At 29.5% G+C, this 24,836-nt stretch overlaps 1 protein-coding gene across 4 annotated transcripts in view; it reads right to left on the minus strand.

The window, feature by feature from the left end:
• Nucleotides 1-24,836, minus strand: part of LOC129910386 (probable serine/threonine-protein kinase DDB_G0282963) — a 364,973-nt gene that overhangs the window by 278,622 nt on the left and 61,515 nt on the right. The window contains exon 1 of one of the 4 annotated variants that reach the window (XM_055987755.1): nucleotides 13,489-14,533. The exons of 2 other annotated variants lie outside the window; for them this stretch is intronic. The gene's annotated coding sequence lies outside the window, so the exon portion shown is untranslated. Of the gene's footprint in view, nucleotides 1-13,488; nucleotides 14,534-24,836 lie in introns of those variants that run through there. One more of the 4 variants, XM_055987752.1, reaches the window with a different exon arrangement.

Below are 24,836 nucleotides of genomic sequence, written 5' to 3' on the forward strand. Positions count from 1 at the left end.
TCTACTTGCAGATACCAGCTATTCTTTAAAGGTTTTCGATACAGCAGAAATTTCTATCACAGCTTTTATAACTTTTGCAACAATAAAAGAACAATTTTTATTTCGGTACAGAAAAGTTATAAAATAACAAAATATATATTAAAAAAAAAAAAAACATAATTAAAAATCTCTAAACCTTCAAAAACCAGATTTAATTCTCCAAAAAGTCAATACACTCAATGAATAAAAAAAAAAAACTCCACCCAAACGTTGACCGTTGCCATTAAAAAAATATATCTCTGACTAAAATCAAATAAAAATCAAGTTTTAATTTTTGCAACAAACTAATACGATTCCAAAATTAAAAAAAAAAAAATCTGTTCAAGGCCACTTAAATGATCTAACCAGCTATCCCTTTTAGCAGAGAAAAAAAATATTTTACCTATTTCATCAAACAATTTTAATTCGCAAGAAACAAAAAAAAAAAACAAGCTTTTTTTTGACCAAATTAACCTTTAAGCCATAAAATTTTTAATCTCATTAAGAAAAAGTTTGAAAAGAAAAAAAAAACAAAATCTATAAATCTTTAGAAAATTATTAAAATACCGTTATGAGAAGTCTGTCCGTATTTAGACATAAATTCTTTCAAGCTGAAGCTATATAAAGTTGGTCTATGCACGCCTTAATTACAAACTAACAGAAACTGAATTGATTAAAATTATAGCCGCTTGCAATGCAGGTTTTTTTTTGTTAGTATTTTTCTTGTTTCAATCAATATTCTGCAGAGGAGATAGATGAAGCAAAAAAAAAAAAAAAAAAAAAACAAAAACACCAACAGCCACTCAGCTTTTGGATACAACTGGCCACAACTTCACCTATATTATATATATTGACAGTTGCGACGCGTTAACTTGTCATTCAAATTTCCAAACAAGTTAATGCTTTTAGCCGAGTTTCATCAGAGTTGCAAATGTGATTGAGATACAAAACAAAAAAAAAAACAAACAAAAAAACTTTAACAACTAAAATAATTATAACCAAGTAGAAGAAGCAAAAAAATAAACTAATGAGGTGTTAAAATGAACTATTTGTAATGAATGACAATTAAGAATTCTAAGCTTGCGAGGTTCTACTTTTTTTTTGTGTTTGAATTTACATTTGTCCAAGTTTAATTATTTCGATTGAAAAAAAAAAAAAAAAAATTATTGGTTTTGTTGTTAAATAAATAATTGGTGATTTTAATGTTTTACTTTGGTTAACACTTTTTTTTTTTTTTGTTTGAAAGCTTTGACGTTTACTTTTTTTTTTGCATGACAGAAATAATCGCTTATCAACAACTGACGATAAATTTAACAAATTTACTGCCAACGGATTAAAAACTTACGAGTGTATCGATAAAGCTTAGGTAGTTTATTGACATTATTCTTTTTTTATTTTTTTTTTTTGTTTTTAGAATGAAAAATGAGAAAATAATGTAAATTTTTATTGGAGTTAAAGATACTGGCCAATAGATAAGGTTAAGAAATATTACGGTATTCACTTGTAGGTTATGTGATGACTGTAACTATCGTTTGATGAATGCAAATGACTTAAATTTGCGGTTTAATTTTTTTTAGAAAATTTTCGATTGCACATAGAAAACAAAAATAAGACTTGTATTTGGGAAGGTCTACTTGTTTTTTTTTTTTCGATACCATGAACCTTAAAGCTAAAAGCTTCTTTGATTCTTACTTCTAAACTTATATTATATTTTGTTAAGTTTAGTTCAAACAACAAACTGTCAGATTGATGAGTACTTTTTTAATTTCTTAATTTATGACGAAACAAAATTTTTGTTTAAAATTACAGTGAGATCGAAATGAGTTGAACCTTCAGGGTTCTGTTATTTTGCTTAGTTTCTTTTGATCATTTTCTAGATTTTATAAGAAAATGTCTATCTGTGTAGTAAATTATTCAACATACATAAGTTGTTTTCTACCCAATAAGCATAAAATTTCATTATTTCATAACGGAGCGATTAGGACTTTTAAAGTGCTTCTGACAATCTTCTTTGAGATTTAAGTTAATAGTTAAGAAGATACAAGGCACAAGTGTGGGCTCTTATTCGCTCTTAAAATGTAATTTAAAATATTTTTTTTTTTTCTTTTAAAAGATTCTTTCTAAAAAAACAAACATTTTTAGAAATAATCAAAACCAAGTCGTTTTCCTCAACTATTAAACTAGCTTAAAAATATTTAGGGCATTTATTCCGATGCTCAGGACTTGACCTAAAATAATTGTTGAGCTCTAACAAACTTTTCCTTGATACTCGATGGATCGATCTCTGTGTTTTCTCGTCTCCGAAGTTGACACGCCCGTCTGCGTCGTAAATATTTAATTTCGTCTCTTCAGAAAAATAACTATTTCAAAAAAATTGAACGGATGTTAAAACTCCGGAGAAAGGAATACCTTCACAAAGATCGATTCATCGAATATGTCTGAAATATTAGAATACGAGCTTTAAAGTCTTATTTTAAGTTTGTGTTATAGACTTTTTGTGAATAGTCTAAAAATATTGAGGTAAAACCTAAGAAATTGCCAGAAAGTTACCAGGCAAGATGTTAATCCTTAACAGACATCACAGATTTTAAGAAAGTCTATTATTTGAAATTATTTTAGATCTAAAACCAACCTTCTCTGTTCGGAAGTCGAAAGGGAATGATTAGATTAGATTAGGTTAGATTTTATTAAATTTCAAAATTGAGTGTTACATATTTTAGTTATGTTTACAAATCTTAAATGACATGGAATAAGCCGTCTGACAGATTAACAAATTTAAAGAATATCATAAAAAACTGTTCATAGGTTAATAAGTTTTAAATTACAAATTTAATTTTTTTTTAATATTAAAATTCTTCTCTTAAAATTTGGGTTTTATATTGGAGTGCCGATTTGACGTATTTAAAGAGATCATCCTAGTAGCTTCCATTTAAAATAAAATGACGACTGGGTCGCACGAACTTGCTCTTAGAGTAAAAGTTGCTTAAATGTTTAAGACTTTTTATCGTCGGTCTCATGAGAAAACCTCGTAACTCCCAAAATCAAAATTTTACAGGAGAGACGAAAGAGTAAACAAACAACAGATTAGTTGGGAAGAAATGCGCTGTGCAAAATTTGAATTTAAGTCTATTTAGAGTTTTCGGAATGACCCCAAATTTTCTGGGTTGCTCCGCTGACATATTTTCTAAAGAATGGCATTCAAAAGTCATTTTTGAAAAAAAGTGGAGTTACGAGGTTTTCTCATGAGACCGACGTTATATAGAAATTTGAAAAAAAAAAAATAAAATTCGTTTTTTAAAAAAATAAAATAAAATCTGAAATCAAATTGCCCTCCAAAACAAGTATGCAGTTTTGATTGATATGTTAAGATGCATTTTTAGAAAAAAAAATTTCAAAATCGTTAGAGCCGTTTTTTAAAAAACTAATTTTTTATAAATAATTTTTTTGGAAAAAGTGTTTTTAAATAAAATTGGTATGCCATTTTTTAGAAATCACTAATCAACATCTAGAAACAAAATTTCAAAAAAATTCAATGTCCCGTTTTCGAAAATTTGTTTTTTTGGTTTATATTTAAATTGTATAAATTCTTCCTCACAAAAAGTTTCGTTAAAATCGAATAAGCAATTTCGGAGATAATCGGATTTGAAAAAAAAAAAAAAAAACGGTTCTATGGCAGGTACCGTTAATAATGATTTTCCAAAAAAAAACTTTTTCATAAAAAGATAGACCTTGTCTTAAAACTAACATCTGAATTTTTTAAACAAAATCGTTGGAGCCGTTTTTGAGATATTTCAATTTTACTAAATCGGTAAATGACAAGTACCGTTATTTTTGGTCCAAAAAAATTAATTCCAAAAATCCCTCTGGAAAGTCTCCAAAAAATGCTACATACCAAGTTTGACATTAATCGGTCCATCCGTTTAGGCTGTAGCTCCTTATACAGACAGACAGACAGACAGACAGACAGACAGACGGACTTCCGGGACCCACTTTTTGGCATTCTCTGCCATCGCAATGTCATGGAAAAATGTTATCTCAACTTTTTTCTTTGTACGAATGCATAACTTGATATACAGGGTGTCCCAAAAGTAATGGATCAAACGAAATATGCTGATAGGCCAACGTTAGGGCTCTCAGAATTTGGTAACTTGTTCATCCCAAATCCTTACGGGTATCGAATCAATGCAGTTTTTGTGAAATTTCGAAAAATACCAACTTGGCATCAGTATTTTGCTTCCCCCGCTCATAATTGATTTTTGTTTTTTACAATTTTTTCACTCAAACACTGCCTAATAGTAAGAAATAATTAGTTAATCAAAATATTTTTTATTTTATTCGCCATTGTATAAAAACTCAATTTCTTACTTTTATTTCAGAGCAACACCCTGAAAAAAAATTGTATGGTGTGACACTGGTTTATTATTTTGAAAACTTGTTGTGTTATTGCAGTTTTTAAAAATGTATAAAAGTTTCCAAAGTTGAAGTTAGAACTAAAAAAGTCAGATCATGGAAAAAAAGCCTTATAAAAAAGGAATAAAGATTAATTAAGGAAAAAATTACTTTTACACCACTGCGAGACTGAAATAATTATAAATTAAGAAATATCATACCGAAATTTTATTTTTTACTACTTGTGTAGCGCCCATTAAAAAATAACCTACCTACATTTAGCGTTAGCAAATAAAGCGATCTATTTATGGATTTATTAAATCGTATATTTAAGACCGTCGTATTTATTTAAATTGTAATGTAATTGGATTGACTGATTGATTACTACATACATATGATATTCATGATCTGATAAGAAATCAATTAAGGCAAATTACTTTATGAATCAATTTCGTATTGAAGTCTACAGTCTTTGTGAAAATTATATTCAAATTTTGACTTTGAAATCGTTTATTTCAAAAACAACTGATTAAAATAACTTTATTTTAAAATTAACATTAAGTGTATAATCTTGGCTTTTGAAAAAAGTATCAATCATAACTGTAAGTGTTGCCGTTGTTTTTTAATATTTTTTTTTAAATTTTAAGTATTTTTTTTAGAAAATTGCCCCTCCCGCCAAAACGAATAGAGATAGACCCCCCTCCCATAGTCAACAATGATTGTATTTAAACCCACTACAAAATCTCATTATTAATTCTTGGTTCTTAAGTTATCGTACTTTTCCCCTCAAATGTTTCTGTTTTACTTGAGTAAAACTAAAAATGCGAAAAAAAGATAGATTCAAATGGCCATACTTCGGTTAATTTTCAATGAAAAAGTTTAGTGAGCACAGCATTTTGAATGAAATTTTTTTCTTTAAAGCAATGTTTATGCCTATCTCAACCCAAAAAAAATATCCAACTAAAAAAGCAAAAAAAACTCAAAAAATCAAATTTTTTGATATTAGCTGCGTTCCTTTGGAAATATTTATCTACTTTTTAGTACTTAAAGCTGCTTTGAACTACTTTTTCAGTATAGCAAAGTAGATCAAAGTAGTTTTAAGTACTAAAAAGTAGATAAATATTTCCAAAGGAACGCAGCTAGTTTTTCATCATTGTTTTGGCTGTTTTGGTATGGAAATTTTTTTTTTTTCAATTTTTAAAAAAACATTATTTTAATAGGGAATTTAATTATCTACAAAAAGTTTACAATGCAATATATCAAAGTTTTGCTTGGCTTACGAGATATATTGAAAAAACCAAAAAAGAGGCTTTTGCACCCCTATCTTCAATTTCCACCCTCTCATTTAATAGCACTCCACGGTTTTATCTTCTCTTATAGCCCATTGAACGATTCCTGCAATAAAACCCGTGAACGTCTTAGTTCCTTTCTGAATGACATAATAAATAGCCTAAATGATAAGGTTCTACATTTACTGGAATCAATTGCGATTTTTTTTTTTTTTTTTGTTTCTTATGAACAAATCCTTTGCAATAACTTTTCAAAGTCAAAAATACATTATATTTTTTCTAATAATCACCACGAAAGCTTAGTCATTTATTTCGTGACTAAAAGCACAATAAATATTTAATTTTAAAATTTTGTGCGAAAATCAACAAATTAGCACCATAATGTGCAAACTCATAAAAATAAAACACAAATACCAGTATGATCACAAATTTCGATATCGTAGCAAATTTTTTATAAACAGAAACAAATATATTTTTTCTTACCTGCCTGACCAGACAAAATAAAAATTTGCATATTTTTTGTTAAAGATTTCTAATTAATTAAACAATTCCTCAAGTTTTTTTTTTTTTTTTTTTTAATTTTACTTTTGTTTTATTATGTTAAAATAAGCATTTGAATCAATGATACAATGTCGATTGTCGTGTCGGTTCAACTTGTATGACAAGAATTGACACAAAAATATAGAAAAAAAAAAAAAAATACAAATAAAACTCTGTCAATTCAAGTTATTTACTTAAAAACCATCATCATCATCATCATGGGAGAAATTTAATGCACATTCAGTAGCGCAAGTAAATATTTAACACATCCTACGGTTGATGGCAACTTTAGGTAGACTTTCGGCTTGCTTTCAGTTTTATTCATTTAAATTAGTGATAACTGATGTTAGGTAAAAAAAAAAAACAATGTTGCCAGTTTGATATTAAGAAAAAAAATTATTTAATCAATTTTTTAAAATTTTTTAATGAATATTAATTTTTTTCAATGAATTGATAAAATGTTTATTTTTATTGTGTTTTTGTTTGATAACTTTGCAAATTTTTTTAAAATTATCTACAGCCAGCGCAGCGTATAGAAAAATAAACTTAACTGGAGATTTTGATCAAATAAAAAATTTCCATCAAATAGAGATGCCGAAAGGCATGGAGGCGAGGGTTCGTAAAAGGGAAGACAACTTAAAGCAATATTGGCCAATATTTTTAATAGTGGACTAGTAGGCAGTAATGAAACAGAAACGATTTAAAAATAAATTTGCTCAATGAGATTTTAAAGTGCTATAAACTTACATGACTCCTACTTAAAATATTTTCGTTTAGACAATTTTAATTTCAACCTCTTCATTGGGCCAGTAAGGCTTATTTCCATAAAATTGTATACAAAAGAATGTGAGTTGATTGTATTGCATACATCAATGAATACCTTCCGTAGTTGAGATAAGGAAGGAATTTCTCTAAGAAAAACTTCAACAAAGGAAAAATCTTTTCAATAACGAAATGTAAAATTATTTCAAAAATTCCCTAATTGGAAAATAAAAATTATAATAAATATTTTTTGTACAAATTTTGCTTTAGAAAGATGGAACAACTACTTTAAATTAAAAAAGATATACATTCTTTTAACTTTTTACTTAAAAAGTTAAAAGTGCTCCACGGATTTGCTCTTTTATTTTGAAAGGCTACATTTTGTATCTAAAATTCGGAACTTTTTATTTTTTCTAAAATATTGTGCTATAAAAAATTAATTTGTTTTTGGGTTTTTCTCGAATAGGACGTAACCAATTTCTTTTGAGTGTGGGCTTCAAGTATTTTACATAGTTTGTGATTTTTTTCTGATTATCCACTATACATTGGTGAGCCGTGTAAAAAATCTTGAACATGACTTAAAAAAATTATTTAAAAAGTTCCTCATTACTCATTACGAGTCATTTTATTTTTACTAATAACACTGGTCTGCAAAATTTAACTTTTTTTTCTCCTTCAAATAATTTGTTGATATTATGCGAAACATTAGACTTTCCTGAATCTAAATCTGGTTTCAGAAAAATTCTATCAGGTACCATTTTTGTAAAAATGATTTTTGAAAAATGTGGGTAGTTTCTAAAAAATCAACCTTTTAGATTTATTTGAACTCGTGCTAAATTAAAACTATTTGTAGCATTGAGCTCAAATTTGGAGGACTTATTTCTCGTAATATGGCCTATCGATTGACACCAAATATGTCTTTTTACATTAATGTTTACTAATATTTTAAAATACTGATTTATAAAAAAAGCAGAAATATCGAAATCCTTTACTTTTTAGTAAATCCAACATGAACAAAAACACCTTAATTAAGGAAAATGTAAAATATCAACGCCCATTATATTTAAAAAGTCTAATATATAGGTAAAGAAAACCATAATAAAATACATTAAACAAAATTTTTACGTGTTTTGTAATTTTATATACTGTTTATCTATTTAGAAATATCTTATTTGTAATAAACCATTCGATAAACTGCCTTGTAAAGCTTCAGATTTGTTTCTCCTAAAACAAAAATTATACTTTTCTTATAGTTTTTGATGTGCTGAGTTAGAATCCGAAGTCAAAAAAATTCTATCACGTCAGGATTTTAAGATATTCGCATTAAAGTATCACAAAATCAAGTTTTTTCTTAGAAAATCTCAATAAAAACTACTATATTTCACAAACCAGAGCTGACCGAAATTTTTTGAGTTTGGATTCAAAATCAGCACACCAAAGTCCATTAGAAAAGTATATTTTTGTTCTAGGGAGAAAGTTATATTAATTTTTAGAGATCAGTTTTTTTTTATGATAAGATATGCCAAACCTACTAAACTTACTTAAATTAAGATATCTCGGAGAAGAAAAGAGATAATGAGAAGATTGAAACTGAATTTGAAAGAAAAAAATAAGTTCTTTTATATAAACCGTAACAATTTTAATTGAAAAATATTACATTATGCTAAAATATTTCTTCGAAAACAGCAAAAAAATGGGTTTTTGAGATTTTCTAACGGGAATATCTAAAAAACGTGACGTGCTAGATCAATTCTGACTTCGGATTCGGAATCAGCATACAAAAATCTTTTAGAAAAGTATAGTTTTTTTTTTAAAGGAGGATTTCCTTGCAGACTTCAGTTATACATTCATAAAATCCGGTAATCTATTTACCTCCACTACCAGAAATACCAGAAGGGCCTCTTTGTAAATAATTCCCACCGTTGGCGTTGCATTGAGGAAGTAATTAAAAGTAAAAAGTATAATGCATATGAAAAAGAACGCAGAAATGGTAAACATTTTCATTAGTTAAGAATTTAACTCATAATTTTAATTAATTATTCTGTTTGCTCTTTCCTTCTTTTTTTGCCACCTGCGATATTTTTAATTTGAAAGAAATTTAGAGCCAAAGTTACATTTTTCACGTGTGTAAAGGTAAATATATTGCTGTCTGGGTTTACCGGCTCAAACACACGTTCATTCAATTCGCACCAAAAAAAAAAAAAATAAGTTAACGAAGGAAATATACATATTTGCCCGAAAAGAATGTAAAACGTTTTCATTTCATTTTATTTTTTTTGTGTTGCTCTTTTTTCTTTGCTTTTGTTTTTCTTCATTTGCTTGTAACTAAAATAACCAAGGGAATTAATTTAAAAACCAAACAAAATTAAACAAAAACTACGAAAAAAAGTTACTTGTTGCGTCTTTACGTAGCGTCGTCTGTCAGTAAGTCGCGTCGTTTTTGCCGTCATCATTTCAGCCGCCAGACCTAGCCGCCAACGTAAACCAATACGAGGAATATAACATTCACTTTAATTTCATTGTTTTAAGCTACCGAAACGTTAAGAGCTTCTATATAGCTTGGTTTTAAAGTTAATATGCCATCACAGCAGTCTTTCTGACTGATGAGGTTTTGAGTTTGAGTTGAAGCCATCATCATGTTTTGTTTGTTGTATAGCAATCATATCGTTTGTGCTGTGAGCTAAGAGACTTAATAGAAAGTTGAGATATCATGTTTATTTGTTTTGTTTCGGTTTTTTTTTTTTATATAAAAATATGAGATTGGTAACAAGTTCATAAAATGTTACGTAGAATTTACCTTTTGTGGAATTTTATTTAAATTAAATTTTTTTCTTGAAGTTATTTTTAAAATAGGAATTGAAGCAGACATCTTCTTTTTTTGTTGTTGTTTGTTTTTGATTTCACTTGAAATGCATCATATTGTAATTTTGTATGGTAGTTTGTTTTATTTGTTTTGCTTATCTACGTACTTTTGTCTGGTTTCTAATACTACAAAGGATTGGTTGTCTGATTTTTTAGACTTGAATCCAGCTTTTGAGTTCTATAGAATTCTATTGGAATTTATGCAATATTCAACTTCTTACGGAAGTAATAATATTTTTTGCAAACTTAAATTTTTTTTTAAATCTCAATCATCATTTTGGCACGTATTTAACGTTTCTAGTTCCGTAGTTTTGTTCTGCATGACTATTTCCCAAATTGATTAAAAATTTATTTCCTGAGTCGTTGCTTAAAAAAAAAAAAACTCGTAAAAACAAATAAAATTTATAGGTGCCATCAATTTTATCTGATGAACAAGGTGGAAAGACTTTTTTGTTAAATCTTGAACAATACTTTTTATTTATTTTTTTTTTGCGAAAAGTCTATGTTTTATTTTATTTTAAAGAATTCACGAAAACAAAACAGACCTTTTTTCGGTTTTTTTTTGTAGTTGCTACCTTTGGAAACTAGTATACACAATAATGTTGTTCAAGTGGAGGTTTATGAAATATATCAATGAAAGGCTTTTTAAAACTAAGTTTTACAACAATAATTTGGCTAAATACATAATATGCAATAATAAATAATGCACTATAGGGCACGGTTATCACACCAATCACAATTAAAATATGGAATTAATTATTACATAAAACAAAAAATTTAAAATAGGTCAATGATATAAAAAAATCTTGATGTGATTTTTTTATAAAGTCACTACTATGTTAAAATTTGAAACTACTTCCCACGGAAATTAGAAGTTCGATGATAATAACTACATTTTAAACTCAAACTCAAAACAAATGAGTTTGCTATTCAAAATAATCAGTTATTTAGAAGTAATTTTTCAGCAAAATTTGTAATATCAATGTAATTTGAATTTTCTTAATCTTTTTTAAAATGGTTTTTTTTTTTAATCAAAATGTTCAAAATGTCCAACGTTCCTATACATACTATTTCGACTCTTAAACTCGAGTTCACAATTATTTGATCCAGAGCTAGTATTGGTTTCATGTAAAAAAAAGTGTTTGGGGATTTAAATCAAAACTCGTAATTCGGCAATTCAAATTTGAATTTCTAGCACTTGCATTACAAAGCTTTATTTGGTTAAACTCCCTTAAGATAAATTGAATGCAAAGCTGAACTATAATAATAATAAATTGATAGTTTTTCTTCATTTTTGTTCATAAAATTGCTCATAGAATCCAAGTTGATAAAATTTTTGTTTAACCCTTTCGAACCCAAGCTATGAAAATCAATATTAAAAAATGTTTTTTCGGTATTATCGGGTCAAATACATCACAACTAAGAATTATGAATAGCAAAAAGTTATTTTCTAAAATAATAAATAGCAAAACTAATGTGTTTTTCTCATGTTTTTCTCATGTTTGTTACATGTTAGTAACATACACTGCCTATGACCACCAAAAAAAGTCGGAGAACTGAGAAAATAACTTTGTATGAAACTATAATGTATGCTACTTCTTCTAAGCAAAAAAAAACTAAACACTTTCTGCAATAACATTTTTTATATCTTTTTTTCAAAATTATGACCATATATAAAAAAAAATTTTTTGCAAAAAAAAAAAAATGTGAATTTCCGTCCCTTTCTCAATAAAAAAAAATTAAAAGTATGATATTTGACTAACTTTTTGTAATAATCCAGTAACTAGGCATTATTATCTTTCGATTAAGCCATCGTAACCTAAAAAATTGTTTAATTTAATATTTTTTACGAATTTAAAAAAAAATGTTACATGAGAGTAACGCTGGGTCCGAAAGGGTTAAGAGTTTTTATATGCAAAAAATATAGATACAAAAAAAAATTAATTGAGTTATAAAAAAATTATGCATGTAAAAAGATGGTTTTTAGAAAAACATGTTTCAAAATCGATAGAACTTTTTTTATAAAACTAATTTTGTATATGTATACATTTTTTTTCAATAAAGTTGGTAGCCATTTTACAGAAATTACTAATCATGGCCTAAAACCAAAATTTCAAAACAATCTAACTCGTTTTCGAAAATTTGAATTTTATGCAAATGCACTACAGAAAATGACATTTTTAAAAAAGGGGCATTGAATTTTTTTTAATATTGGTTTAAGGTGTTGATTAATAACTACTACAAAATTGGCATACTAAAAATTAAAAAAATATTTTTCAAAATAATCTTTTTTATAAAAATATTATTTAAAAAAAAAAAAATTTATTTATAAAAATATTATTTTTTCAAAAAACGGCCTAACGATTTTAAATTTTTTTTAAATGCCTACTAATAACGAAATGAAATTGCATACTTTTTTGCAGCTCTGGAGAGTCTTCATATACAGTTATGGTGCGAAATTACTTGAAAAAATTCGTAAATATTTAACAAATACTTCAATTTTTCAGAAGATTGTGGAAAACTGCAATTTTTGACAAAAATAAAAAAGAAATTCAATTTAAATTTAATTTTACAAAGAACGTTTGGATAAAAACTGTGGTTGTTTTTATCCAAACGAGTAATGTACAAAAATAGTTATTTTTGACATTTTACATTGTGGTAAATAGAAATATAACATTTGATCAATGGAAAAAAATTGACTTTATCATTTCCTTAGAATATCACATAGGTTATGTTATGTTTTGTTAAACGCTACCTAAACACCGACCGCTAAAGAGAAGACAGCTAAGAGTGAAAAACAGCTAACACCACTCTTACGCTCCTAACAAAATTTTGGAAAAATAAAATATTTCTAAATGTAACGTAAGGTTATTCCTTAGAATGAGTAAGATTTTAAAGCTTTTTATATAAAAATATAAATAAATCAGTTTTTGAAATCATTTTTACGTCGAGTTAGCAGGTGTTAATTACCAGGTTTGCACTCTTAAACGATTATACATAAAAAAAGAGTATATTCGACATTGAAACTTTGAATACTCTCTTGTCGCAGACATGATATTGATGGGGAATTTTTTGAATCCATTTTAAACGATGAATCAAAAGTCTGTACAAATTTCCAGCCTGGTGCGAAATTTTTCAAGAAAGAACACCTATTTTGTTTGCACCTAAAATCGAAATGTTTGGAAAAAGCAACATTTTTGCAGCTATACCTCACCCGAGAAGAAGCTAAATACGTTATTTTGTTTTATTAAAAACGAAGCTTGAACTACCAAAATCTGAAATCGTGTTTTACAATATTTTTTGATTTTTGAAAAATTTACCGTTAAAAATTAGGGAATAAAAATGTTGTTTTTTTTTTTTTCATTTGACTAACATTTTCAAAAATTCAATACAAAATTAAGGCTTCAAAGTTTTATGCAAGAGTTTTTTAAACAGTCTACACTCTACAGAATCGACAATTCAGAGATTTAAGGTAAAAGATTAAAATTTAAGGACTCCTTATTTTTTAACGAAAATTTATTAGAAAATAACCAACATTTACCCATAACCCATAAAAGGTACGAAATTCAAAAACAGAGACAGGTGACTTCTAAAACATAAGAAAAGCAGATGTGTACGTCAAACTTACCTTTATGTTGTAATATTTATAAAACCCAACAGGAACTTCCACAAAACGATGAAAAATGTAAAAAAAAAAGATGGCAGCTTGTCCGGTATAATCCAAAATAAATGGCCTCAAATCGGTCTTTGTTGTTTTTTTTTTTTTTTTTTTTTTTTTTTTTAATTTCAATTTTCACTTCAAAACCAAGTGAAAAGTATTATCTAAGTAATCACAAACTATTTTAACTAATATCACTTAACAATTTTTTATTTTCACTTTTTGTATAGGTATTTTTTTTAATTTCTGAAAATTATTTATTATCTTGTTAAAAAATCTTCGCACGCAAAAAAATCAAAGAAATAATATTAAACGTTGCAGTATAAGTAATATAAAAACGATTAATAATAACTCTTATCGACTTGGCACTCATAAAAACACAAAATCATTTATTTTCTTTGTTATTTAACCTAATTTTTTTTTGTATTTTTTTGGAAAATCCACTCACACACACCAAAATTTTTTGTTTAACACAATACAACAAAAAATTTATTACTGCAACGAAAAACTGCTGAAATAGGCTCATACAAAAATCAGAAAAAAAAAAAAAAACAGAAATAATAATCACAAGACCGAAATATGAATAAATTAAAAGATTAATTTAACAGTAAACCGAATGACCGAATTAATGAGGAGGCCTAAAAGTCTGACAGAAAAAGTCGTAAAACGGGAAAATTAACAAAAAAAAAAAAACATCAAAGATCTTCTTTCTTTTTTCCCAATCTTTACACCAACGTCAACGCGCCGGAGGGAGGAAAATCAATAAAATATTTTCGCTTAGACCCGATCCCGAAAAAAAAACAGGCTTAACAAAAAGTTCAGTATAAGAAAAAAAAAATTAAAATATAAAAACAAAACGGGCTTTAAGCCGTCGTCGTCGTCATCGTCAGCCAACAAGAAGAAGAAAGTCAAAACCGAATGTGTGGAGATATTCACTTTTTAAGAAAAATTACCTTCAAGAATAAAGCGACAGCGATACTAACGTTGCAACGGACAACTATCGAATGGTAAGAGGTCACCAGAGATACACTCAACGAAGCTCCAAAGATGGCTTAAACCGTGTACAATATAGGAGTTTAAAACGGGTTCTTCTTGTGCTCTCTCTTTCTTCGTTAAGTTTTTCTTAGTTGTTTTTTGCATTCACCGATGGGTCTTTCCCCACACCCTTCTTGCAGATTGAAGACAAAAGATGAACTCAACGAAACTGGTTACCAAAATTGGTAGGCATTTTGTGAGAGAATCCGAGACTGCGCAAGCCGGTTAGGTTTGATAAAATAAGAGACAGGCATTCATGGTTACTAGTTACCGCTTGTTTCTAGATAGTGGCAACCATAAATTTTATTTCAAGCTTGTTAAAAGTCTCCACTCTCCACCCGGCAAAAATATCTTTACAGAAATATCAAAGTGAGTTTAGTTTAACTCAATTGTAGCGGAAAAAGTAGAGAACAAATTAATGGGGAACCCACATTTTGGTCTTCTTTTTATATTTTTTTTGTGTACGTTTCCATTTTTCAGGTTATTTTTGGTTGGTGTTCCTCTTTTTCGCGTTCCATGGCAAGTCTATTTGTTTATTTTTCTGTTTCCATTTGAGGGCTTTCTCCAACTCAGAGGCTCACAGCCACAGACGTCACACACAGTCGGTAACGAAGACGACGAAGCATGTTACCACAAGCTCTCAAGCTGTGAGACTTGGTTGAAATGAATGACAAGATCATGCGGAATTGTAAGCCTGAGGGGCAGAGAAGTGAAGAAAAAACATTGAACACTTACTTTTGTTATCATTTTACCTTTTGTTTGCAAACGTATTTTTTTTTTTTTTTTTGTCTTCTTGGAGGTATTGTTTTTGAAAGGTGAATGTACCTTAAAATTGGATTTTTGGTTTATTTTGGTGGCTAGTTTGAGTTTGTTTTTTTTAATTTTTTCGTTTCGAGAGGGATCGATACAAAAATTTTGTTCGATGAATTATATTGATGGAGAATTGAAATTCGACATGTAGAAGATTGAGTGAGACAATTGAGAGTCTCGAAGTTATGGCCAATTCAAAGAATAAATTTGTACTAATTTTGTATGTTGTTTTGTTTTTGATGACAGGTTTATTGGCTGGGAAGATCAATGAAGGTTTTTTTTTTTCAGTTTGTTTCTTTAACATATAATTTTGAGTCAATATCTTCTCATATCGAAATTATTATTAAAGTAATTGATAGTTTGCACGTGACCTAATGCGGGCTTGTCGGTATGTTTTTGAGGTTGAATATTTTGGAAAAATGAAGGTGTGTATTTGTAGAAACTAGAAATCATAAGAAACTATGATAGAAATTTGATTAACTATGATAAATGTGCAAATACATACATACATATCAATATTTTTTTGGATAAATTAGGTTAGGTGTAGGTCAAATTTAAGTGAATTTTGTTCAAGATGCAGTTACATTAACACAAAATGAATACAAAAAATCCACAATTCGTTGGAACGAACTTTTTTTTATGTTCATTTGGGCCAGAGTATGATAACTAAGGCAGTAAAAAATAGTAACGGATTCTTGTAGAGAAGTTCAATACAAGAATTTTTTACTAATCGAAGGGGAATATATCTCTCTTCGTTGAGGAGGAAAGGAATATATTTTCTAAAAAATGACTCAAAATTTTTTCGATCAGATGAAACTTAATCGAGAAATAATGTAATATTTATGGCCATCTTCGAAAATTTTTGAATTTTTCGGTAATAACTTTTTATACAAAAACATTACAAAATAAAATCATTCAATAAAAAAAAAGATACAATTTTTTAGAAAACAAGATAAAATAAAATGCACGACTGGGTCGTACGAACTTGCTCTTAGAGTTTGAAAAAAAAAAAATTTAATTCGTTTTAAAAAAAAAAATAAAATAAAATCTGAAATTAAATTGCCCTCCAAAACAAGTATGCAGTTTTGATTGATATATTAAGATGCATTTTTATAAAAAAAATTTTCAAAATCGTTAGAGCCGTTTTTTTAAAAACTAATTTTTTATAAATAATTTGTTGGAAAAAAGTTTTAAAATAAAATTGGTCTGTTATTTTGTAGAAATCACTAAGCCACATCTAAAAACAAAATTTCAAAAAAATTCAATGTCCCGTTTTCGAAAATTTTTTTAAGAATCCAAAAATTATTTTTTTGGAAATTTTTGATTTATATATGAAATAGAATAAGCAGTTTCGGAGATAATCGGATTTGAAAAAAAAAAAAAAACGGTTCTATGGCAGGTACCATTAATAATGATTTTCAAACAAAATTTTTTTCATTAGAAGATAGACCTTAGCTAACTAACATTTTAATTTTTTTTTAACAAAATCGTTGGAGCCGTTTTCGAGATATTTCAATTTTACTAAAATCGGTATATGACAAGTACCGTTATTTTTGGTCCCGAAAAATTAATTCCAAAAACCCCTCTGGAGAGTCGCCAAATAACGCTACATACCAAGTTTGACGTCAAACGGTCCATCCGTTAAGGCTGTAGCTCGTTATACAGACAGACAGACAGACGGACTTCCGGGACCGGCATTGGCATTGTCTACCATCGTAATGTCATGGAAAAATGTTTTCTCAACTTTTTTTTTTACGAATGCATAACTACATACTTTAAGAAATTTTGTTTTTGATTTTAAAGACAAAATATGTTATTATTTTCCAGTTTTAATTAAATATCTTATAAAAGTATATTGCGTGCGATCCAGTCGTATGCATTTTTATTCTAGATCGAAAAGTTTTTTTTTTAAATCGGTATATTGCGTGATGTATTTTCAAGATTTCTATTTTAATCTTGAAGGTGTCAAGAAATATTAATTTTTTTGCAATCATTATACAAAATTGAAAGTAATCGTTTGCATTGTTTGCGTAACTTCCAGACATGTCACAATTTTAGTTCAAGGATATGCTACAAATTGATGTCAATTTGGATAAAATGTGGAAAAAGAAAAAAAGTAATGTCAAACTCAATTTTTTGAATTTTAACGCAATTCACTCAGCGCGATTCAAACTTATTCTAACTAAAAAACCTTTTACAAGACGAACCCCTTACATCAGACAATTACTTCTTCTTACAATATCACTTCTTTTCCAGAGCTCATCAAACTAAACTTGACTACTAAGAACGCCTGCAAATATGCAACATATTTCAATGATTATAAAAAAAGGAATACCAGACGGCAGTTATTGTCAATTCAGTTCAAAAATAATATGTGGTAATGTGGTTATCATCAATTAACCGTTTATTTGAACTAAGTTTCCAAATCAATCGTCTGTATAATGAAGTTTTTCAAATGACCGGATAAATGAAAGAAACCATGATTCAATCTTAAACCATCAACCAAAATCTGTAAAATGTGTAAATGCGTAGGTACTTTAAACATCATTTTGGTTAAAAGTTCCTATTTGTAACTTTATTTCAAATGAAAACCTTAATTGCGTTTAAAATTTTGTGCCAGAGACAAACAAATTTCCTGCATTTAATCCTATAAGTGAATATCCGACTCCTCAATTGAACCATATCGACTCGTTGTTGTATTTGCACGATGGACGTTGTTGTATAGTCATCATTATTATCATCAACAGCATCCTCATTGCATTTCCCGGAGGAGGTTTTTTTTTTTTTTTTGTTAAGCTTTTCATTGAAAATTCGAAAATCGCTTTGTTTTTCCGCTTATAATTGGAATGTTGAAAATGCATGTTACACACATTTGCGTGCTGCTTGCGCGCCTGCATCACATAGTAAAGTTCAGTGATGCAGCAGCGACGAGTGTTGTGTTTGCCCCCAATTTATTCAATGTCGCGCTGAAATCCCGGCAGCATATAGCAGAGCAGTGTCGGTACGGTAGTGGTTATGGTGTTGTTCTGTCAAGCGGCGGAAACGAAAAAAAAAAAAAAAAAAACAGGACGAAAATTGTATGTATGGCCAGAGTTTGTTGTTGACAGGACAGGAACAATAATATTCCTGTCGTACAATCTAATTTCCAAATGCCTGGATCTATGGACTTACGCGAGATCACAAATGGCATTTCCGGATTTCGATTTTGTTTACTTGGCAAGTTGACAACGATTTTAGTGACCCCATGTAGGTATATGGTACTGCCCTGCTACCTTCCCTTGGAAATTTCGTGTATATTTCGCACTTTTATGTGTGCATTCTGGATTTGTTTGTCTACAGATGGACAAAGATTAACCCGCTTAGCATATAAATAGGACATTTTTTGAATTAATTTATTTATTTATTTTTTTAGTCAAAATATGCTGAAAGATATTCTAGTGGAAATTTGCGTTTAAATATTTTTTTTTTTTAAAGATTTATGAGATTTAAATGAATGGACCAGTAAAAATGAGCGCTGAAATGAGTAAGTTAGAAATTTCTATTAACAGCCAATGGGAGCAGGATGCCAAAACGCCTATTGTTAAGAAAGTTTTTTTAGGAATTCGATTTCGGGATTTTGAGCGTTCGTAATTTAAGCTTTTCGGGAATTTGGGTTTTCGGTTTTCGAGATTCTGAATATTTGGGATTCTAAGTTTTTTAAAACTTTGGATTTACGGAATTTCGGGTTTTCAAGATTTTTCTTTTCGGCCATCTAACCTCAACCCCAAAAAAGTCAATGAAGTAAACTCATTTTTTAAGCCTTCTCGATTTTGGGTTCTCGGTATAAAGAGATCTTGGGATTCGGGTATTCCACGTTCTCGGAATTGTCGGTTTTCGGGATTTTGTAGTTTCTATATTTTGGATTTTTTGGATTCTGTCATTAACCCAAAAAAAATCATTGAAGTAGGTGTAAGGTAATTTTTTTGTTTTGTTTTTTGGGTTTTTAGGATTTTAGGTTTTGGGTATTCTGATGCTTTATCCAACTTCTGGGTTCTTAGGATATCGGAGTTTCTTGACTTTGGATTTTAAAGATTTAGTTTTTGCAGGATTCTGACTTCAACCCGAAAAAAAATGATTGAAGTAAACTCCTTCTTTTCTAGTTTTCTAAATTTTCGGTTTTCAGGATTTTGGGGTTTCGCGATCTGGGTTTTCTGCTCGGAATTCTGGGTTTTCGGGATTGAGTATTTTTTTAGATTTCGGCTTTTCGAGATATCAGGATCCTAAGTTTTTGGAATTCTAGGTTTTCGGTTTATCAGAATTTTGAGTTTTTGTTTTTTGCTTTTCGGGATTTATGACCTCAATGCAAAATTGATTTTGTGGTTTCGTGATCTGTTTTTTTCACGGTTTCTGTGTTCTCGGAATTCTTTTTCTTCATCAAAAATATAGAAGATAAATATCTCTTTATGTCTGAAATTCACTTGAATATCAATATAGTCAATACCGCCTGCAAACATTTGTGCATCCATCAGATTTTCGACAGAACCATAAATAGGTGAGAGTTGTTTTGCCTAACCAAACTCATATACCTATGACGTCAAGGTAAAGCGCAAAGCATATTGCATTTCAAACGAACACAAAATTCATTTAAGATTAAGGCCCTAATTTCCTAAAACGAGGGCACTAAGCGTGAATATCAAATTAGTTAATTTGAAACACGAATGCGAAATGTATCTTGTTGGATGTTAATTACTATACTCGATGATTGCATAACGCCAAAAAAAACAGAAACAAATATAAACAAAATAATTAGGTGTTTGCATAGATACTCGTATTATATATAGTTTATCACATTGCAAATACATATGGTGGATTTTGCAGCAGGGTACGAGTATGATGATGGTAGTAGCAATGTCTTGTAATTATACACATTTCACAAAGTTCCTGCTAAAAATTCAATCAAAATTCGAATTAATGAAAATTAGTTTATTGCTATGGAAACATGTTCCCACTTTGTGCTTTTATGAACTTTGAACTACTTGGTAATGAGTGTGTAAAAGAAAATTATCAATATGCTTGAGGGATGGTAAAACTGATGTTGCAGTATTATATTCATAAAGGGAAAATGTAAAGAAAATAACGTTTTGAATTTCATAAGCATATCCGGAAGCTATCAAAATGATTTTTAAGATGTTGCGTATTTTAATTTAAAACTGTTGCCGCCACCAGTAACAAATGGAATTGTCCCTTTGAATGCGGAATCTCTAATAAATTTAACTTTAATTTTTACTTGCTGTTTTTTATCTTTTTTTATATATTAAGTTTTTGTTCTCAAATTTTTGTTATAGATTATTATTATAAAAATTTCTTCTAAATCAAAAACTTTTAATTTTTCTTTACGGAAATAAAAAATAATATTAAATATTAATTTGGATCTAAGCATCATAAGCATTGGAACACTTGCAACTCAAGGTAAAATATGAGCTATTGAAACATGGTCCTTCGAGCCGGATTCTATGATCGAGAGCTCTATCTTGTGGATAAATAGGGTTTTTACATGAATTTTGGTGAAAAATCAAAAAAAAATTAAATATTGCATCTTGATCGTTATTATGTATTTATTTATTATTATTATTACTTTTTTTTTATGAAGAACAAGTGCAAAATGAATCAAGATGGGGGTGAATTCGGAAATGAAATGTATTTGGACGGAAATGCAAATAGCAGCCAAAGCGGCGCAGGTATGAACAAAAAAAATGTTGTTTAAAGTTAAATGTGTTTGAAAGTTCCAATTCTTGTTATCGTTGCGCTGACGAAGCTTGAATTTGGAATTTCAAGCCTGAAAATCGAAAAAGCTTTATGGATTATGGATTAGATCGTTTGGTGTTGCGCTGACACCATTCGATTCATATACAAATATTTTAGTAAAAGTGCGTTTGTTAAAATTTTTTTTTTGTATGCTATTGCGCATAAAGAGCTTTATGAATTGTTGATTGTTTCTTGTTGCGCTGACACCATTTGATTTCAGGGCAACATTTTTAGTGAAAGTGCGTTTGCTAAAAATCTTTTATATGCTGTTGTGCTAATAATTTCTAATTTCAAGTGAAAGTGCGTTCACACAGAAAATTTTGGAAATTATTTATGAATTTAAATAAGTTATTGTTGCGCTGACAATTAACTATTTTATCTTGTTTCTAGAGAATCCATATTTATTAGTTGATTTCTTATATATTGTTATCAAGTTGCTTTCAAAAGAGCAATTGCAACGCAGTTAGTTATTGGAAGTTTTTGTTTATTATTATCTTTTCTTTTAAAGGTTCGTCCGGAGCATTTGTCCGAATAACAAGAGAACATCAAGCAGAAATAGATACTGCTAATATAATTGTATCGAACCGACATGCAATACAAAAGATTGTAAGCGTATTTGTGAATGTATTTATATTTGTATTTGTATAGAATAATGTCTACCATTTTGGTTTGTGTTAATGTTGGTAAATCTACCTCTTTTTGATTGCTTTTAAGTAGTTCAGTTCAGTTCTCTCTATAACTCGGTACAGAACGGTTGTGAACATGTCGGTCGAGTATTTATTGTTAAATAAATAGTTGTGTAGACTAAGTTAAATTATTTGAATATTAACGTACAGAATAATGTGATTAAAATAAGTAACGTTCAGATGAATATTAACGTACAGAATAATGTGATTAAATTAAGTAGCGTTCAGATTATAGAACACTTGTGTAAAGATTTTGAGTATAAATAAAATTATTGCTATAGTCGGGTTTTTTCCATCTCGGTTTCCCGACTCTAAAAGTGTTTGTCTTTTTATTTTGTTTTTATGGAAATTTACAGTCCGAAATTATACATTGGTCCTTCGAGCCGGATGGAGGCCTTAGTACAGATACATCAATAGAAGTACAGAGAGAGTTTAAAGTTTGTATAGTAGTAAAATTGAAACCACAATTATGTATAGGTTTAAAGAATAAGGGTTACAATGTTCCACTTTTCGAATATACAGATAAGTTAGAAAGGGTAGTCAACATAGTTAGCTATATGATTCGTTTCATAGATAATTGGTCCAAAAACCCAACCTTTAAAATTAGAGTACAGAGACGCAAAAGCAAAGTACAGGTGCCAACCTTGGCAGAAAGAGCAAGAGCAATGGCATATCTCTTGCGCAAGTCACAGCAAGAATGCTATGGTAAGGAGATAACATGGCTGAAGAAGAGGAAAGGTCTCCCAGAAGCAAGTGATCTGGGACCGCTCAATCCACTTCTAGATGTACAGAACATACTTAGAGTAGGTGGTAGATTAGACAGAAGCAGCAACTCATACGAGATGAATCATCCTGCAATCGTTCCCAATGGATCAAGGCTAGCATGGTTAATTGTAAATCACGCACACCACAACACAAAACATGGTGCAGTACAGGTTATGATGCAATTTGTAAGAGAGAAATACTGGATCCCGAAACTAAGGAGTGAACTAAGGGGCTATTTGCACAAATGTGTCGTATGTGCAAGGTACAGTTGCAAACTGGGACAACAGTTGATGTCCGAGCTACCAGCAGATAGAGTACAAATAGGCAAGCCGTTCGTCCATTATGGTGTAGACTACGCAGGACCCTTTGAGATCAAGATGTTAGACAAAAAGGGCGAACAGATAACACGAAGCAAGTGCTGGGTGGCAATTTTTGTATGTCTCAAAACAAGAGCTGTGCATATAGATCTCGTCACAGATCTAACCTCGCTATCATTTATAGCATGCTATGAACGTTTTATAGCCAGAAGAGGCAGATGTGAAAGGATGTATAGTGACAACGGCACAACCTTTGTAGGTACCAACAACGAATTAAAAAGAGCTATAGAGAAATGGACAGGAGATGCAACAATATCGCATCTAAACAGCAAACACACTGAATGGCATTTCATGACGCCAGCCGCTCCTCATCAAGGCGGTATTTACGAAGCAGCCGTTAAGTCCATGAAGTATCATCTAAAGAGAGTCGTTGGGCTAAAGAAACTGTCCTATGAGCAAATGTCGACTCTATTGACGCAAATCGAAGCCATACTCAACTCGAGGCCAATCCATCCACTGAGCGATGACCCTTCAGATGTACAGGCTCTTACACCTGCCCACTTTCTCGTAGGTGAGCCAACCATATTACCGATTCCATTTGATGTCAGCGACCAGCCAGGTACCGCAGGAGTTAGACTCTGGAAGGAGCGCCAGATGATGCTCAAGCGTTTCTGGAATAGATGGAGCACCGAATATCTCGTCACTCTCCAACAGCGTAAGAAATGGCGTAGAGAAAGAGAGAAGCTCCGCATTGGGCAACTGGTGACCATAGCTAGCGAAAACTTTCCACCAGCGCACTGGGCGTTAGGCAGAATCCATGAGCTCATAACTAGCAAGGACGGATTGGTAAGATCTGTAGTTGTGCAGACGGAAACAGGTAAGCTTAGCCGACCAGTACAAAAAATTTGTGTAATTCCAATAGAATCAGAAAAACTTTTAAGTAATGATATAAACATGTTGTAAAGATAAAAAGTACAGTAAAATTAAAATAAAAACACTATGTAATAGCATATGTACAGAATAAGTTTGAAATGTATGTAAACGTAAAGAGATAAGCACGTTGTAAAGAGTAAGGTATAACGAAATTAAAATAAAATACTGCGTAATAACACATGTACACAATAATGTTGAAATATATGTAAAGATTGAGTTAAGATACTTTGAAGGTCAGAATAAATGTAAAAGTTAATTGTAAGGAAATGAAAGCATTATGTATACTAACCAATGTAATCTATATTTTTATCAAATTTAATTCAAACGAAACAATAGATGAATAACAAAAATAACAAAAATAACAATGTAGAATAAAAAAAAAATATAATATATAATTAAGAACAGACTAAAAATATATAAATTATGTACAATTCAAAAGGAAAATGATAAATGTTTAACTTTGGAGGATAATATAAAAATTGTTAATTTTTGCTGGCACTGTATCGAACCGACATGCAATACAAAAGATTGTAAGCGTATTTGTGAATGTATTTATATTTGTATTTGTATAGAATAATGTCTACCATTTTGGTTTGTGTTAATGTTGGTAAATCTACCTCTTTTTGATTGCTTTTAAGTAGTTCAGTTCAGTTCTCTCTATAACTCGGTACAGAACGGTTGTGAACATGTCGGTCGAGTATTTATTGTTAAATAAATAGTTGTGTAGACTAAGTTAAATTATTTGAATATTAACGTACAGAATAATGTGATTAAAATAAGTAACGTTCAGATGAATATTAACGTACAGAATAATGTGATTAAATTAAGTAGCGTTCAGATTATAGAACACTTGTGTAAAGATTTTGAGTATAAATAAAATTATTGCTATAGTCGGGTTTTTTCCATCTCGGTTTCCCGACTCTAAAAGTGTTTGTCTTTTTATTTTGTTTTTATGGAAATTTACAGTCCGAAATTATACAATAATAGA

This window comes from Episyrphus balteatus, chromosome 2, assembly GCF_945859705.1.
Source record: "Episyrphus balteatus chromosome 2, idEpiBalt1.1, whole genome shotgun sequence".
NCBI lineage: Eukaryota > Metazoa > Arthropoda > Insecta > Diptera > Syrphidae > Episyrphus > Episyrphus balteatus.